At 47.5% G+C, this 19,286-nt stretch overlaps 1 protein-coding gene across 5 annotated transcripts in view; it reads right to left on the bottom strand.

The window, feature by feature from the left end:
- LOC141047089 (uncharacterized) overlaps positions 1–19,286 on the bottom strand; it is a 559,273-nt gene that overhangs the window by 36,798 nt on the left and 503,189 nt on the right. The window contains exon 1 of one of the 5 annotated variants that reach the window (XM_073542050.1): positions 12,962–13,372. The exons of 3 other annotated variants lie outside the window; for them this stretch is intronic. The gene's annotated coding sequence lies outside the window, so the exon portion shown is untranslated. Of the gene's footprint in view, positions 1–11,110; positions 11,369–12,961; positions 13,373–19,286 lie in introns of those variants that run through there. One more of the 5 variants, XM_073542051.1, reaches the window with a different exon arrangement.

Raw genomic sequence — 19,286 nt, 5'->3', positions numbered from 1 at the left:
CCGCACTGTAATCTTCTATCACGTTAGATCTCAGCTCTGATTCACACACAGAAGATTGAGGCTTTTATAAAAGCTTTTTTTTGTTTCCACAAGCACAAAGGACAGAAATGATCTGATCCCAAAGTCTCCATGTACAGTGTTTTATGGGATTTATTTCTGGCCTTAGGTTAATTTCACATTAGTGTTTTTTTGCGCAGCGCATCGTGCGTTTTTGCATGCGTTTACTTTTTTTATGCGCATTCATTCTCTAAGGTTTAAAACAGTGTCTACACATTTGTAAGCCAAAAACGCATGCACACGAAAACGCAGACGAACGCATATCCATGTGCACGCCTGCATTCCCATAGACAGTAATGCGTTATTTTGTTGCATTCCGTGCACATGTGTTTTTTTTACGCCTTTCGGCGGACCCAAAAATACAACAGGTTGCATCGAGTGCGTCTAGGCGCACACCTGGAAAAAGCGCATGCGCACGATAATGCAGACAAATGCGTGCAAGCGCTAGACCACGCGCCCGCCATGTTAAACATAGAGGTGCATGGCGCATGCGACCGATAGCGCACGATGCGCTGCGTGAAAAAACGCTAATGTGAAACCAGCCTTAGGCTTTCCTATATTATTCGAAATACACCAGAACAAAACAGATAAAATGTTTCAAATGAAAATTGGCTCCAACAATTCTTGTAAAAATTAATAAAAATAAAAAAAAAAAAACACAGAAGACACATTTTATTATTTTTTAACAAGTGAAACTTTTTTTTTTTTTCCAAATTAACCCCTTTTGGGCTCCAGAACATAGCTGTACACTGCAGGGACGGCACAGGTGCGGATGCTACAAAAACCCCTGGCAGTTTCATGATTGCAATACAAGGCTAGAAGGATACAACTTATTTGCTAGAAACAGACTTGATAAACGAGGAGGAGGTGTCGCACTGTATGTTAGAAAAGCGTATATCTGCACAGAGATTGAAGCTTCAGAGACTGGGAGTTGTGTGGAAACTGTTTGGGTAAGAATACAAAGACAGAATAATTCAACGGACACCACTGTAGGCATTTACTACAGGCCGCCTGTGCAAGCTGAAGATATGGATGAACTCTTTATGCATCACATGGTCAAGTTCTCCAAAAAATATGACATAGTGGTCATCGGAGATTTCAACTATCCAGACATTTGTTGGGAATCTCTCTCGGCAAAACTAACAGGTCAAGCAAGTTCTTATCCTCTCTTGCCGACAACTTTATCTTCCTACAGGTAGGGGAGAAAACAAGGGGATCTACTACCTTGGATCTAATCCTTATAAACAGGGAGGAAATGGTTGAGGAGGTAATAGTGGTTGAGACCCTAGGAGGTTGCGCCATGAATTTTGGATAGCTAGAGGAGGAAGATCTGTGAAGACTCAGACTTCAATGTTAGGTTTTAGAAAGGCAGATTTTAAGGGACTCAGAAAGAGAATCAGAGGGATCCAATAGCTGGATATCCTTAAGGATCCACAGTGGATTTTACCGCGCAGAAACGCTGTGCAGACGCTGCGGTTTTCTTGTGGTTCAAAATAAGCAGCATGTCACTTCTTTTGTGCGGTTTTCCATCTGCTCTGTTCTCCAAATCCACAGGGGGAAATCCGCAGGGGAAAACCACAAGAAAAAAGGAAGAAATCCGCAGATTTCTTCAATTCTGCGCGGAAAAATCTGCAGGGCAGAAAAGTATGTGTGCACTCAGCCTAAAGAACAACATTTCAATAAACAAACAATGAGCTTGGAGAGAGAATCCTTAATTAGGTAAGATTAGATAGGTAGTGTGAAAAGTTCTGTGAGATCAAAGGGCTACTTGGAGGAGATAGCTCAGATATGGTAATGGATCATAAAACCTTCTGACAAATTGAGTCCTGTGTGAATAGAACCAAAGATTGTAATGAATTTGTGCTCCCACACTCTCCGATGTGTCTGTGATTTAAAATTGCTTTTAAAATGACAACTTTCATATTGCCTATGTTGTGTCCTGGATGACAGAAATGTTAGCCACAGGTAAATGGGTTTTTTTGTCTGTAATTGTATGACGATGAGACCTCATCCTTGCTCTCAGTCTCTGTCCTGTTTCTCCAACATAGAGAGGCCACCCCAGTGGCGTAGCAACTGTTTGTGGCGCCCGGGGCGGTCGAAAAATTTGCCGCCCCTTTGGTCGTTGCTATAGCTGAATCCCAAGTGTGTATACGGGTATATAGCTTTTGTAGACTACTGCCAGGTGTGTATATAGCTTCTATAGGTGGCTCCCAGGTGAGTATATAGGGGTATATAGCATATATAGGTGTTCCCAGGGGTGTATGCTTGTATATAGTTTCGATAGGTGGCTTCCAGGTGTATACACGTGTATATAGCTTCTATATAAGGCTCACTGGTGCCCTCCATGACTTGTGTACATGACTGGCTTACAAGACTGACATAAATGATTCGTATACATGACTGGCATAAATGACTGGCATACATGTCTGTCTTTCATGACTGTCTTTCATGATGGGCCCACATGACTGGCGTACTTCTGGCATACATGATTGTCGTACATGACTGGCGTACATGACATGACTGGCGTACATGACATGACTGGCGTACATGACATGACTGGCGTACATGACTGGCTTACATGACATGACTGGCGTACATGACTGGCTTACATGACATGACATGACTGGCGTATATGACTGGCGTACATGACATGACTGGCGTACATGACTGGCTTACATGACATGACATGACTGGCGTATATGACATGACTGGCGTACATGACTGGCTTACATGACATGACATGACTGGCGTATATGACATGACTGGCGTACATGACATGACTGGCGTACATGACATGACATGACTGGCGTATATGACTGGCTTACATGACATGACATGACATGACTGGCTTACATGACATGACATGACTGGCTTACATGACTGGCTTACATGACTTGACTGGCATATATGATGGCTTACATGACTGGCGAATATGACAGGCGTGCCGCCGCCACGTACGTGACTGGTTGAGGCCAGAGCAGTTGAAAAGTTGTGGCATTTTTTTAGGACGCTAATATCTGCTCTTGATGGAGGCGTTTGTATGTGACAGCACATGTGAAAAAGACTTGGGTATACTAATAGATCACAGACTGAATATGAGTCAACAGTGTGATGCAGCAGCAAAAAAGGCAAATGCAATTCTAGGATGTATTAACAGAAGCATACAGTCTAGATCACGTGAAGTCATTATTTCCCTCTACTCCTCTTTGGTCAGACCTCATCTGGAATATTGTGTCCAGTTTTGGGCACCACATTTTAAAAAAGACATCAACAAACTGGAGCAAGTTCAGAAAAGAGCGACCAGAATGGTGACCGGTCTGCAAACCCTGTCTTATGAGGAAAGGTTGCAGGATTTGGGAATGTTTAGTTTGCAAAAGAGAAGACTGAGAGGAGACTTAATAGCTGTCTACAAATATCTAAAGGGCTGTCACATTGTAGAAGGATCAACTTTATTCTCATTTGCACAAGGAAAGACTAGAAGCAATGGGATGAAACTGAATGGGAAGAGACACAGATTAGATATTAGAAAAAACTTTTTGACAGTTAGAGTGATCAATGAGTGGAACAGGCTGCCACGAGAAGTGGTGAGTTCTCCTTCAATGGAAGTCTTCAAACAGAGGCTGGACAGACATCTGACTGGGATGATTTAGCGAATCCTGCTTTGAGCAGGGGGTTGGACCAGATGGCCCAGGAGGTCCCTTCCAACTCTACGATTCTATGATTCTATGATCCAGCACTGACTACAGTCTACATTACAGCTGGAGTAGTAGAAGATGCCAATCTCCAACGATGCTGAAGTTGATTTCTTATTCGTTCAGTTTCTTATTCGGCTATTTTTTATTTTCTGTTTTTTTTCAGGTTTTTCAATAAAAATAAAACATTCTAAGTATATAATAATATGCAATCATGTGTCCTTTTGCGAATACACTTAAAAACAGATAAAAAAAATTAGAAGGCTGGCACAAAAATGGGCATCAAAGTGGGCACTGAGGTATGGTATTGAAGGGGTTAAATGGCTTTGTGCCACTGATCTGACACCTGATTTACATACCTTGTGATGCCACACATCACGTTCATGTTAATCCAGCCTGGCACAAATGGGTTATGGGCATCAAAACTGCCATCAAAGTGGGCAGAGAACCAATTTTCACACATGTGAATAAGTAACAGCTAAATTTAAGGGGTTAAATGGCTTTGGGCCACTGATCGTAACCTGATATACATACCTAGTGATGCCCCACATGAAGTTCATGTCACTCCAGCCTGGCACAAATGGGTTCTGGGCATCAGAACTTTGATGCCAGTTCAGGTGTTAGATCAGTGGCCCAAAGCCATTTAACCCCTTCAAAATAGCTGTTACTTATTCAAATCTGTGAAAATGGGCAAATTGCCCACTTTGATGCCAGGTCTGATGCCCATAACCCATTTGTGCCAGGCTGGATTAACATGAACGTGATGTGGGGCATCAGTAGGTATGTAAATCAGGTGTCAGATAAATGGCACAAAGCCATTTAACCCCTTCAATACCATACCTCAGTGCCCACTTTGATGCCCATTTTTGTGCCAGTCTTCTAATTTTTTTTTTTATCTGTTTTTAAGTGTATTCACAAAAGGACACATGATTGCATATTTATTATATACTTTTGTCTTTATTGAAAAACCTGAAAAAAATAAAAAATAGCCGAATAAGAAACTGCCGAATAAGAAACCAACTTCAGCATTGTCAGACTCCAGGACTCAAGGCCTGAGGCTGTCAGGGTTGACCGGGCGGTGTGTGTGGCAGACCGCAGGCAGACAGGCAGATCACGTGTCTTCCCTCGTCCTCCCCTCACAGATATCAAGGGCAACCCGGCAGCGCTTCCCGCCGTCCCCCTCACTCACCGGCTCCTGTGTCCCGGGATCCGCTCTGAGTCCTGCTGCGTCACCGGCTCAGCGCGAACACCTCCTCCAGGAGCGGACGGGTCTCTGAGTGCGCCCGCCGCCCAGCAACGGCTCAGGAGTGGACAGCAGCCGAGGCTCCAGTCCAGCAAGCCAGGTAGTAGAAGAATTTGAAAGCGCCTGCACTGTGCGCCTCCACGGAGTCCGCGCTGTTCTCCCACAGGCCACAGAGGAGAGGACTTGCTGCTGCTGCCACGCCGCCCCCACACACGTGCCGCCTGGGGCGGACCGCCCCCCCACGCTACGCCACTGGGCCACCAACAAGACATATATTGCATAGATTTAAATACACCACATTGGAAGAGGAACATGTGAATGTCCCTGGGATCTTATAGTCCTGCTGTGTGTTGGGAATTTGGATTTTGTCTTTGGTCTCTATATGAATACAGGTTTTGCATCTTCTTCCATTGCAAGAATATGTTCCTCTTGGTGAATCTGAGGGCATTGAACTTTGGATAATGATGTTTCTTAGATTGGGAGGTTGCCTGTAACATAGCAAGGGGGGTCTTTGAATAGTGTTTTTAACCGGTCATCCTTGTGTAGGATATGGTGAAGTTTCTTAGCCATTTTTCTGAGTATTTCAAGCTGTGGGTTGTAGGTCACTACCAGAGGTACACGATGATTTTCCTCTTTTTTTCTGTATTGTACTTGACTTCTAGGGATCCTTGTGGCCCTAACGATCTGATCATCAATGGAGGTGGGATGGTAACCTTGATTTAAAAATGACATTTTAAGCTGGGTTAGGTGTTCATCCCTGTCCTTGGGACTGGAACAGATACGGTTATATCTGAGGGCCTGGCTGTAGACAATGGATTTCTTAATGTGTTTAGGATGGAAGCTGTCCCATTTGAGGTATGTGGGACGGTCAATTGGTTTCCGATATACAGATGTTTGGAATGAACCATTTTGTTTTTTTGTGGTGATGTCTAGGAAGTTGATTTTTGTTTTTGAATGGTCTAATGTCAAGTTTATGGTTGGATGAAATTTGTTGAATTTGTCATGGAAATTTAGAAGTTCTTGTTCAGGCTCAGTAAGTGCTGGTAAGTGCTATTACAGACTTGGAGGGGATCCCATTGGCCTCAAGAAACATTCGGCAGGTGGCTAGTCCATCTTCGTGTGGGATGTTGGAATATAAGGATTCGACGTCCATGGTGGCTAAGATGGTGCTGTCGGGGAGGGGACCTATCGTGGATAGCTTATTAAGCAGGTCTGTAGTGTCCTGTATATAGCTGGCTGTCTTCTTTACCAGCGGCTTGAGGATGTTTTCAATCCACCCTGAGAATTTTTCAGCGAGTGTTCCCACCCCTGAAATTATTGGCCTCCCTTGGTTGCCTGGCTTATGAATCTTGGGAAACATAAAAAGTTCCCATCCATGGATTCTCGAGTATTAAGTCCAGAAGGTTTATGGGGTCTGTACATAGACCTTTGATGACTCTTTTCAACTCCCTCAGTTATTTTGGAGTTGGGTCATCATCCAGTTTGGTGTAGTACTGTATATCCATCAGTTGTCTGTGTGCCTCTTTGATGTAGTCGGTTGTATTAAGGAGAACTATGGCACCACCTTTATCCGCAGGCTTAATAGTGATCTCCCTGTTGTTCTTAAGGCCGTGAATCGCCTTTTTCTCCTGCAAACTTATATTAGATGTTTCCTTTGCTTTTTTATCCAATATCGTGGACTGCATTGAATGTCTAAATGAGTCAATATATTGGTCCAAAATGGTGTTGCGGCCAGAGGGAGGTGTCCAGTCAGAGTTTTTCTTATTCTCTAGTCTGACTTGAGTTTGGCTGCCCTGAAGCCGCAAGTCCTCTTTGACAGAGAAGAACTCCTTCAGTCTAAGTCTCCTAAAGTATTGTTCCATGTCACTACAAAGTTCTGCTTTGTCTAGAGGTTTTGTAGGACAGAATGTGAGACCTCTGGAAAGTACATTGAGTTCTAGATTAGTGGGTTTGCAAGATGACAGATTAATAACACAGCTGACTGTACCTGTGTCCTTCTGGTGGTTTTGCCCCATGCTGTAGTGTTTAGGAGGGTCTTGACTGGTGCTGAAATGTAATCCTGTTTTCAGTCGAAGTCTGTGGAGTTTCTTTTTCTTGTTGTATATTAGGTACGACTGCAGTGTTGTATAGAAAAGCTGCATTTTCTGCTGTATGTCACCAGCAATTGTACTTGTTCATAAACCCCAAAACACAAACAGAAAATAAACAGCCTTTTGATCATTTATACTTTGCTTTGCCTGTCCATAGCAGGGCTCTGCTCCGCCAAGCCTGTGGGCACAAAGGATGGGATAATGTCCAGTACTTCAGGCTCGGTCTGGAGCCAAAAACACAGGAGGCCTTCACCCTCCCAACACACAGACCATGTGCCAAACAACAGCCTCCATTATATAGGCTGTAACCACACCCAGATGTGAGGTATGTGGTTAGGCAGACCCACCCATCTCTCATAGCTATCCTCAGCCAGGACCCAGCCCCTCTTGGGGCTGGTATCCCGGTCCCAGACCAGATCTAGGACGACCTGGCCAGCCGCTGCAATGGTGGTGCAACCCCAGGTCTGCTCAGGTGAAGGGGCACTGGACATACCTGAGGTCTCCCGGCGGTGCGACCTCGATGCAGATGATGGAGCAGTTGCGGGTTCTGGATCCACAGTGGTCTCTATGGGGACCGGCACAGCCGCGCCTGGTCCAGGCGGGAGCTCTGCTTCCACTCCCGGGTCCTCCGGTAACTTCTCTGGGCCGGTGGTGCTCAACCGCTCGGTCAAAGTAAATGTGTAGGTCAGCGCCACCCGGGGACAGTCCAGTGCGGTAGCAGCGGGTACCGATGGAGAGGGTGGTACCGCTGGTGTAGGCCCCGCCGGGGCGTGCTGCCCTCTCAGCTTCTCCAGCGCTTCTCTTCGTAGCTGCAGACGGATAGTCAGTTCAGCGATTTCATCTTCTAATTGCTAGCGGTTCATTCCGGAGTTCGGGTTGGAGCAGTCAGCCATGGCGCCGGGGGTTTGCACTTCCCTGCACTCCGCAGGCCTCCTTCCTTCACTCTCCAAAATGGTGTCCTGGCGTTCTTCTTCTTGCTCCGCCCTTCTGCTCGCCACTGGCTTCCTCTGCCCCTCCTTCCGGGGGTGGCGTCTTCTTCCAGCGCCTCCATACCAAACCAGTATACGAACTCCTCGGGGGGTGGGCCATGCATCTGTCACATAGTAATTCAGGCAGGGAAGGCCCAAGACTCTTCGTGGTCTTTTCTAGGACCTCCCATCTCTTCACGCCCTTCTTCTCCGCGCCAGTGACCATTTCTAATGTCCATTTTACAGTCTATTAAATTTGGTCTTCTGCACATTTTCAAAAGTTGTAAATCCAAGGCACACAGAACCCGATGGCATCGGGTCTCGTCATCCTGTTCGTGACGCCAAAATTGGGTCACCCTCGCACACCCAGGGCAGCGGGGTACTCGGTACCGGGCTGGTGTCAGGCGGGAATGTGTCACAGCAGCGGTGACCCGGTCCGTGGCCCTGGGCGCCCAATATCAATGGCGGTGATGTAGTTAATGGTAGAATAGTTCGTGACTCCACCCGTGGTGTTTGGCAAGTAAGGTGTTGAGCCAACGCTGCATGCAGATCCGCTGGGACTGATAGTGTGGTGCAGCAGAGATGGTAGAGCTCCCCACAGGTGGAGCTGTAGTCCCAGGGCAGTGTAGGTGCAATGGATGAGGAGAGGCGCAGAATGGTATAGATGTTGTTACTCAGGTGTAGCGGTGCTGGAATAACTGGAGGACACCAGAGTATGCGGTTCCAAAGCTTTACTCACTGTTTGCAGTTCACACAACTGCCTGCCTCCATACTGTGTTCTCCAGGTCAGGGCTCCAGCCAACCTCCAGGCAGGATAGGATTCTCCCTTCCACACTCCGCCAAGATGTACCTTCACTGAACGACTCCTCCAATGCGCCTTTAGGTGCGAAGCACTCCAGTACTTAGTTACCCTGGAATGCCTCTCTCTAGGTGTTCCTAGTCTTTACTTGTATGACAGACAGCTGTAGCCTGCTTCGGGGACTCCACTCTGCGTCCCGGCTCTCTATTCAGTTGCTGTTGTGTCCCAAGTCTATGATGGGAGCAAGGCGTTAGCGGCTCAGTACTCCTCCAGTGTCAGTTGCCGGACATAAAGTTCCAATCAACCTCAGGGACTGGGCCCCGACCTTTGCGCTCTCTGGACTGGAAGGGTTCTCTATCTTTCTTCAACCAGCTTCCCACTGTCCTTCTATTCTCATTCATTCCGATCTGTTCTCTCTCTCTTATGGAAGGTTAGGTTATCAATTTTATCAATCTCTTTCTCTGGTCTTTCTCGTGCCAGCATCCCAGATCACTGGGACCTGCTGCAGCAGGTCCCTCAGACACCCATCTTCTCTCTTCTCTCTCCTCTAACCAACTGCCCACTAACTTTCACTCTTCCCACTCCACCCGCCTCCCAGCACATCTCGTGTTACGAAGCAGGGTTCCACGAGGGGTGCTCTGCTAACCTCCAGCCTGAAGCTGTTAGGTGGCCCCACTGAACTATCCTGTGTGTAGAATGCAGGTGTGGAGTGTGGTCAGGAGTTCCCACCTTACCTGGATGGTGGGGCACTACACCTTAGGAGAAGGTGCAGTACCCCTGTGGCGACTGAAGCCTCAGGGGCGCCACACACACACATATATATATATACACATATACACACACTAGTTATGAGCCCATTCTCCGCCCGGGTGGCAGGCATTTTTATTGGTATATGGTCTCCCATCCTGGTATGTGCTGCACCCCTCATCCCTATCCTGGTATGTATGGTACCCTCACCCCCCAATCCTGGTATGCATGGTACCCCCTTATCCATATACTGGTATTCAAAGTTCCCTCACCCCCCAATCCTGGTATGCATGGCACCCCCTCATCCCTGTCATGGTATGCATGGTACCCCCTCATCCCTATCATGATATGCATGGTACCCTCACCCCCCAATCCTGGTATGCATGTTCCTCTCACCCCCAATCCTGGTATGCATGGTCCCCTTGTGGGGAAGGTGACTTGACGGACAGACGTGACTGGTAGCAGGAGGGGACGGTTTGTGCACTAGAGACGGAGATTGACAGGATAGAAGGGTGACAGCTGGGAAAGGTGGATAGGAGAGTGCAGTACCTAGAAATGACCACAAGATGGCAGGGGGAGTAGCTTAGGACTCAACATCAGCTAATGGCTTGAGAAATGCTTAGTCATGGGGGGGCAGGGAGATAGGAATCCAGGAGGGGAATTCCCGGTGAGAGAGGGGATAAATAGAACAGGATAGGGTTCCAGGCAGGCTAGTCCCAGGAGAAGATCGGTAGAAGATGGTGAAGAGAGAAGAGCTTGACCAGGAGACGGACAGCAAAGAGACAGTCAGGGGGTTGGCCCTGAGCCGACGGACCGCAGGACAGACAAGACCCCGGGGGTACAGATTTTACGACGACCTCGCGCAGGTGTAGAGCTGGCGGTAGATTGGTCTAGGACAGCCCCAGTGCAAGATCCGCGAGGGACGTTACTTTGACTGGAGCAAAGGTGCAGGTACCCAGGCCTGGAGACAGAGAACTGTAAAGAGGCTGCGGTGCGTGGTTGTGGTCGTCAGGAGGACGACGAATAAATCCGGAACTGTTACTATTGAAATCTGTCTCCGCCTCGTTCTTGCATCACCTGGTGTCTGTGTCATACGGACAGGGTGAGCAGTGGACCACCCCCCAAGCCCGGCCCCTACCACACCCTCACCCCCTATCCTGGTATGCATGGTGCCCTCACCCCACAATCCTGGTATGCATGGTCCCCTCACCCCCCTATCCTGGTATGCATGGTCCTCTCACCCCCCCAATCCTGGTATGCATGGTGCCCTCACCCCCCAATCCTGGTATGCATGGTCCCCTCACCCCCCTATCCTGGCATGCATGGTCCCCTCACCCCCCTATCCTGGCATGCATGGTCCTCTCACCCCCCTATCCTGGTATGCATTGCACTCTCACTCCCCTATCCTGGTATGCATGGTCCCCTCACCCCCAATCCTGATATGAATGGTCCCCCTCACCCCTATTAAAATGCACACATAAAAAAAAAACAAAAAAAAAAACATTTATACTCACCTTGAGGTGCCGGACTCGGTGCCTGCGCAGTCCTTGCTTTCCGCTGCCATGAAGACACACTGCAGTGTGATTGCCGCCACAGATCGCACACAGTATGATGGCCCCCACAGACCACACACAGTATGACAGCCCCTACTGCACCTCACACAGTATTATGGCCACCACAACTTTCCACAGAAAATAAGGATCCAAAGTCATTATGGAGGCATTCACAGTCCACCACAACCCCTTACTCAGTATAATGACCCTACCAGCCACACATTCACTATGAGAGTCCCAACAACTCTTCTCTTAATATTAAGCCCCCACAATTCCTGACATTTAAAAAAAAAAAACACACACACTTCTCACCCAACCCTGTTCCCAAGGTGCAATGCTCCAGTCTGTGCAGTGTGAGTACTGAGGCTCCATACTACAGATGTGATGTAGTGACATCATTGTGCTAGTAGTGCACAGAGTCTGAGACTAAGGCTGGTTGCACACTAAAGTATCTTCCACGCAGCGCTCGGTGCCACTAAGCCCCACCCCCTGCTCGCCCCATCCGGTCATCTCCTCCTACTATCGCACACGGCTGCATGCGATCTGCGCACTCTATCTTTAAGGCCCCGTCACACTAAGCGACTTACCAGCGATCCCGACACCGATATCAAGGTGTCAGGATCGCTAGTAAGTCGCTATGTGATCGCTGGTGAGCTGTCACACAGACAGCTTCACAGCGATCAGCACAGCGATGCCGAGCGCCCGACATCGCTGGCCATCCCTGTAAAAAATAGAATCAAAATAAAAAATATAGTTATTCTCACCTTCCGACGTCCCGTTCAGCCATCCTGCCTCTCTCCACGCTCCGGTCCCAGTAATCCTTTGCGAGAATGACCGCAAGATGTCACGGTCTCAAGGGATAACAAAGTCTCGCGGTCATTCGTGCAAAGGATCACTGGGACCGGAGCGTGGAGAGAGGCAGGATGGCTGCGCGGGACGTCGGAAGGTGAGAATAACTATATTTTTTATTTTTTTAAATTATTTTTTACACCTGATCGCTGGTCTCCCGCCTGTCACACACAGTGATGCGTGCTGGCCAGCAGGAGACCAGAGATCAAAGAAATGTCCAGAGGTTTCTTCCAGCGATCAGCGATACCGGCAGGGGGGCCGCTCGCTGATCGCTGTCACACACAGCGATCTCGCTGGTGAGATCGCTATTACGTCACAAAAGTTGTGACTCAGCAGCGATCATGCTACCGAGATCGCTTAGTGTGACGGGGCCTTTAGCATAGGGTGCGCAGACCGTGCGCTAGTAGGATTTTTGCGTGCGCTGCGCACTTTTGAAGGTGCGCCGGTGTGCGCCGAATGCACCATGTTGCATTTTGGTGTGCTCGGCGCACCTTCAAAAGTGCGCAGCCCACGCAAAAATCCTACTAGCGCATGGCCAGTGCACGGTCTGTGCATCCTATGCTAAAGATAGGGTGTGCAGATCTCATGCAGCCGTGTGCGAATGTAGGAGGAGATGACCGGATGGGGGCGGGGCTTAGCGGCGCCGAGCGCTGCATGGAAGATACGCTAGTGTGAAACTAGCCTTACACTGGTGGATCAGGAGTTTTCGACACCCTGATTCACTATTCTATTCATAGTCATGGAAGTGTGGGTATAGCTGAAATTTTTATGATGGAAAGGAGAGGGTGACCAATACCAAGCCCCACTAGTCCTCTCAATTCATGGGCATCATAGCAACTCAGTGTGCTATCTTTATGGATGATACACTCTGTCTATTCAACTATTGTATGGTAAATATCTCATAGATCCTGGGTTCATTAGTATCTGCACAAAGAATGAGACTGAGTATTTGTTATTAATTACCTGTGAGGTTTTTGGTGGGGTAGTTGGGTACCATATTGTGCACGTAGGTGGCTGTACTGTGGGAATATTATACTGTGTGTATGGCAAGCTGCTATTGTGGGAACATTATACTATGTAGGGGGATGGCGGAACTGTGAGAACATTATACTGTGTGTGGTGGGATGATGGTACTATGGAGACATACTGTGTGGAGAGAATGGAGGTATTGTGAAAAGATTATACTGTGTGTGGTGGGATGGTGGTACTGTGAGATTATACTGTGTGGTGGTATGGCGATACTCTGGAAATATCTTTTTCTTTTATGGGGGCATTATACTGTGTGGGGGCATCATATATACTGCATAAGGGACATAATGGGGGCATCATATATACTGCATAAGGGGCATAATGGGGGCATTATACTGTGTGGGGGCATCATATATACTGCATATGGGGCATAATGGGGGCATTACACTGTGTGGGGGGAATCCTATATACTGCATAAGGAACATAATGGGGGCATTACACTGTGTGGGGGCATCATGTATACTGCATAAGGGGCATAATGGGGGCATTATACTATGTGGGGGGCATCATATATACTGCATAAGGGGCATAATAGGGACATTACACTGTAGGGGCATCATATATACTGCATAAGGGGCATAATGGGGGCATTACACTGTGTGGGGGCATCATATAAACTGCATAAGGGGCATAATGGGGGCATTACACTATGGGGGGATCATATATACTGCATAAGGGGCATAATGGGGGCATTATACTGTGTGGGGGGATCATATATACTGCATAAGGGGCACAATGGGGGCATTACACTGTGGGGGGATCATATATACTGCATAAGGGGCATAATGGGGGCATTATACTGTGTGGGGGGATCATATATACTGCATAAGGGGCATAATGGGGGCATTACACTGTGTGGGGAGTATCATATATACTGCATAAGGGGCATAATGGGGGCATTATATATACTGCATAAGGGGTATAATGGGGGCATTATACTGTGTGGGGGGCATCATTTATACTGCATAAGGGGCATAATGGGGGCATTACACTGTGTGGGGGCATCATATATACTACATAAGGGGCATAATGGGGGCATTACACTGTGTGGGGAGTATGATATATACTGCATAAGGGACATAATGGGGGCATTACACTGTGTGGGGGCATCATATATACTGCATAAGGGGCATAATGGGGGCATTACACTGTGTGGGGAGTATCATATATACTGCATAAGGGGCATAATGGGGGCATTACACTGTGTGGGGGGCATCATATATACTGAATAAGGGGCATAATGGGGGCATTACACTGTGTGGGGACATCATATATACTGCATAAGGGGCATTACACTGTGTGGGGGGCATCATATATACTGCATAAGGGGCATAATGGGGGCATTACACTGTGTGGGGGCATCATATATACTGCATAAGGGGCATAATGGAGGCATTACACTGTGTGGGGGCATCATATATACTGCATAAGGGGCACAATGGGGGCATTACACTGTGTGAGGGCATCATATATACTGCATAAGGGGCATAATGGGGGCATTACACTGTGTGGGGACATCATATATACTGCATAAGGGGCATAATGGGGGCATTACACTGTGTGGGGGCATCATATATACTGCATAAGGGGCATAATGGGGGCATTACACTGTGTGGGGGGCATCATATATACTGCATAAGGGGCATAATGGGGGCATTACACTGTGTGGGGAGTATCATATATACTGCATAAGGGGCATAATGGAGGCTTTACACTGTGTGGGGACATCATATATACTGCATAAGGGGCATAATGGGGGGCATTACACTGTGTGGGGGCATCATATATACTGCATAAGGGGCATAATGGGGGCATTACACTGTTGGGGGATCATATATACTGCATAAGGGGCATAATGGGGGCATTACACTGTGTGGGGGCATCATATATACTGCATAAGGGGCATAATGGGGGCATTACACTGTGTGGGGACATCATATATACTGCATAAGGGGCATTACACTGTGTGGGGGGCATCATATATACTGCATAAGGGGCATAATGGGGGCATTACACTGTGTGGGGGGCATCATATATACTGCATAAGGGGCATAATGGGGGCATTACACTGTGTGGGGGGCATCATATATACTGCATAAGGGGCATAATGGAGGCATTACACTGTGTGGGGGCATCATATATACTGCATAAGGGGCATAATGGGGGCATTACACTGTGTGGGGGCATCATATATACTGCATAAGGGGCATAATGGAGGCATTACACTGTGTGGGGGGCATCATATATACTGCATAAGGGGCATAATGGGGGCATTACACTGTGTGGGGAGTATCATATATACTGCATAAGGGGCATTACATTGTGTGGGGACATCATATATACTGCATAAGGGGCATAATGGGGGCATTACACTGTGTGGGGGGATCATATATACTGCATAAGGGGCATAATGGGGGCATTACACTGTGTGGGGAGTATCATATATACTGCATAACGGGCATAATGGGGGCATTACACTGTGTGGGGACATCATATATACTGCATAAGGGGCATAATGGGGGCATTACACTGTGGGGGGCATCATGTATACTGCATAAGGGGCATAATGGGGGCATTACACTGTGTGGGGAGTATCATATATACTGCATAAGGGGCATAATGGGGGCATTACACTGTGTGGGGACATCATATATACTGCATAAGGGGCATAATGGGGGCATTACACTGCGTGGGGGCATCATATATACTGCATAAGGGGCATAATGGGGGCATTACACTGTGTGGGGACATCATATATACTGCATAAGGGGCATTACACTGTGTGGGGGGCATCATATATACTGCATAAGGGGCATAATGGGGGCATTACACTGTGTGGGGGGCATCATATATACTGCATAAGGGGCATAATGGAGGCATTACACTGTGTGGGGGCATCATATATACTGCATAAAGGGCATAATGGGGGCATTACACTGTGTGGGGACATCATATATACTGCATAAGGGGCATAATGGGGGCATTACACTGTGTGGGGGGCATCATATATACTGCATAAGGGGCATAATGGGAGCATTACACTGTGTGGGGAGTATCATATATACTGCATAAGGGGCATAATGGAGGCTTTACACTGTGTGGGGACATCATATATACTGCATAAGGGGCATAATGGGGGCATTACACTGTGTGGGGGCATCATATATACTGCATAAGGGGCATAATGGGGGCATTACACTGTTGGGGGATCATATATACTGCATAAGGGGCATAATGGGGGCATTACACTGTGTGGGGGCATCATATATACTGCATAAGGGGCATAATGGGGGCATTACACTGTGTGGGGACATCATATATACTGCATAAGGGGCATTACACTGTGTGGGGGGCATCATATATACTGCATAAGGGGCATAATGGGGGCATTACACTGTGTGGGGGGCATCATATATACTGCATAAGGGGCATAATGGGGGCATTACACTGTGTGGGGGGCATCATATATACTGCATAAGGGGCATAATGGAGGCATTACACTGTGTGGGGGCATCATATATACTGCATAAGGGGCATAATGGGGGCATTACACTGTGTGGGGGCATCATATATACTGCATAAGGGGCATAATGGAGGCATTACACTGTGTGGGGGGCATCATATATACTGCATAAGGGGCATAATGGGGGCATTACACTGTGTGGGGAGTATCATATATACTGCATAAGGGGCATTACATTGTGTGGGGACATCATATATACTGCATAAGGGGCATAATGGGGGCATTACACTGTGTGGGGGGATCATATATACTGCATAAGGGGCATAATGGGGGCATTACACTGTGTGGGGAGTATCATATATACTGCATAACGGGCATAATGGGGGCATTACACTGTGTGGGGACATCATATATACTGCATAAGGGGCATAATGGGGGCATTACACTGTGGGGGGCATCATGTATACTGCATAAGGGGCATAATGGGGGCATTACACTGTGTGGGGAGTATCATATATACTGCATAAGGGGCATAATGGGGGCATTACACTGTGTGGGGACATCATATATACTGCATAAGGGGCATAATGGGGGCATTACACTGCGTGGGGGCATCATATATACTGCATAAGGGGCATAATGGGGGCATTACACTGTGTGGGGACATCATATATACTGCATAAGGGGCATTACACTGTGTGGGGGGCATCATATATACTGCATAAGGGGCATAATGGGGGCATTACACTGTGTGGGGGGCATCATATATACTGCATAAGGGGCATAATGGAGGCATTACACTGTGTGGGGGCATCATATATACTGCATAAAGGGCATAATGGGGGCATTACACTGTGTGGGGACATCATATATACTGCATAAGGGGCATAATGGGGGCATTACACTGTGTGGGGGGCATCATATATACTGCATAAGGGGCATAATGGAGGCATTACACTGTGTGGGGGCATCATATATACTGAATAAGGGGCATAATGGTGGCATTACACTGTGTGGGGAGTATCGTATATACTGCATAAGGGGCATAATGGGGGAATTACACTGTGTGGGGACATCATATATACTGCATAAGGGGCATAATGGGGGCATTACACTGTGGGGGGATCATATATACTGCATAAGGGGCATAATGGAGGCATTACACTGTGTGGGGGCATTATACTGTGTGGGGGCATCATATATACTGCATAAAGGGAATAATGGGGGCATTACACTGTGTGGGGAGTATCATATATACTGCATAAGGGGCATAATGGGAGCATTATACTGTGTGGAGGCATCATATATACTGCATAAGGGGCATAATAGGGGCATTACACTGTGTGGGGGCATCATATATACTGCATAAGGGGCATAATGGAGGCATTACACTGTGTGGGGGCATCATATATACTGCATAAGGGGCATAATGGGGGCATTACACTGTGTGGGGGCATCATATATACTGCATAAGGGGCATAATAGGGGCATTACACTGTGTGGGGGCATCATATATACTGCATAAGGGGCATAACGGAGGCATTACACTGTGTGGGGGCATCATATATACTGCATAAGGGGCATAATGGGGGCATTACACTGTGTGGGGACATCATATATACTGCATAAGGGGCATAATGGGGGCATTACACTGTGTGGGGGCATCATATATACTGCATAAGGGGCATAATGGGGGCATTACACTGTGTGGGGGGCATCATATATACTGCATAAGGGGCATAATGGGGGCATTACACTGTGTGGGGAGTATCATATATACTGCATAAGGGGCATAATGGGGGCATTACACTGTGTGGGGACATCATATATACTGCATAAGGGGCATAATGGGGGCATTACACTGTGTGGGGGCATCATATATACTGCATAAGGGGCATAGTGGGGGCATTACACTGTGGGGGGATCATATATACTGCATAAAGGGAATAATGGGGGCATTACACTGTGTGGGGGCATCATATATACTGCATAAGGGGCATAATGGGGGCATTACACTGTGTGGGGACATCATATATACTGCATAAGGGGCATTACACTGTGTGGGGGGCATCATATTTACTGCATAAGGGGCATAATGGGGGCATTACACTGTGTGGGGGCATCATATATACTGCATAAGGGGCATAATGGAGGCATTACACTGTGTGGGGGCATCATATATACTGCATAAGGGGCATAATGGGGGCATTACACTGTGTGGGGGGCATCATATATACTGCATAAGGGGCATAATGGAGGCATTACACTGTGTGGGGGCATCATATATACTGCATAAGGGGCATAATGGGGGCATTACACTGTGTGGGGACATCATATATACTGCATAAGGGGCATAATGGGGCATTACACTGTGTGGGGACATCATATATACTGCATAAGGGGCATAATGGGGCATTACACTGTGGGGGGATCATATATACTGCATAAGGGGCATAATGGAGGCATTACACTGTGTGGGGGCATTACACTGTGTGGGGGCATCATATATACTGCATAAGGGACATAATGGGAGCATTACACTGTGTGGGGGCATCATATATACTGCATAAGGGGCATAATGGGGGCATTACACTGTGGGGGGATCATATATACTATATAAGGGGCATAATGGAGGCATTACACTGTGTGGGGGCATTACACTGTGTGGGGGCATCATATATACTGCATAAGGGACATAATGGGAGCATTACACTGTGTGGGGGCATCATATATACTGCATAAGGGGCATAATGGGGGCATTACACTGTGGGGAGATCATATATACTATGTAAGGGG

The sequence above is a fragment of the Dendrobates tinctorius genome, unplaced genomic scaffold (genome assembly GCF_039654945.1).
Source record: "Dendrobates tinctorius isolate UK_male_01 unplaced genomic scaffold, ASM3965494v1 ptg000126l, whole genome shotgun sequence".
NCBI classification, from domain to species: Eukaryota; Metazoa; Chordata; class Amphibia; order Anura; family Dendrobatidae; genus Dendrobates; species Dendrobates tinctorius.
The sequence above is the reverse complement of the archived record's forward strand: the minus strand, read 5'-3'. Positions and strand labels throughout refer to the sequence as shown.